Raw genomic sequence first — 771 nt, forward strand, 5'->3', positions numbered from 1 at the left:
CGCCTCCCCTCCAGGCCTCATTTCCCTCTTCTATGAGGTAGATATTGTTGGGTCCCTGCATCAGAATTGGGGGTGGGAGGGATGAGTATTCTCAGCTCCTAACTCAAGGTTTAGAATCTGAACTCATGGTCAGTATAGGAGTAAGCAGGATAAATGTCCCTGGCCTGCCTGAGCTCATCTGCTATCTCAGGTCACAGAGCTATCATCCCTCCCTCTCTGGCCCCACACTCCTCTCACCTTCATGCTGATTGCCTGGAGACATAATATGATCCCAGGGATTTATCAGCTGAGCTTCTGATGCAGAACACGGGAGACAGGTGTCTAGGAAAGCCAGGTCCCCAGTGGGTATGGAGAAGACACCAGAATAAGCAAGGCTCATAGGAGAGCACATGTGTTCCCACAACAAAGGGTGGGCTTTGCTTCTGGTGCTGTGCTCAGTTAGGGGGATAATTGTGTAAAGCAGTGCTAGGGGAAGCCTCTTTACTTTGTTTTCTTCTATTTTTAGCCAATGAATGTCACAGCCAACAATGTAAACCTTTTAGGAAGGTTTACGGTATCATGTGGCTTATTATTATTATTATTATTATTATTGCATGATCCCAAGGCTTCCCAAGAATTATAAAGGTTCAAGTTCAAGTTCAGCCAAATAGGTGGTTTGTTGCTATCTTTCCATTATCAAAGGGCCACTCCCATAACCAAGAGCTCTCACACTAAGATGCATAGATAACTGACCCCATAGATGACACTAAGATGCATAGATAACTGACCCCA

This window comes from Otolemur garnettii, unplaced genomic scaffold (genome assembly GCF_000181295.1).
Source record: "Otolemur garnettii isolate 467f Iridium unplaced genomic scaffold, OtoGar3 scaffold00046, whole genome shotgun sequence".
In the NCBI taxonomy this organism is placed as follows: Eukaryota; Metazoa; Chordata; class Mammalia; order Primates; family Galagidae; genus Otolemur; species Otolemur garnettii.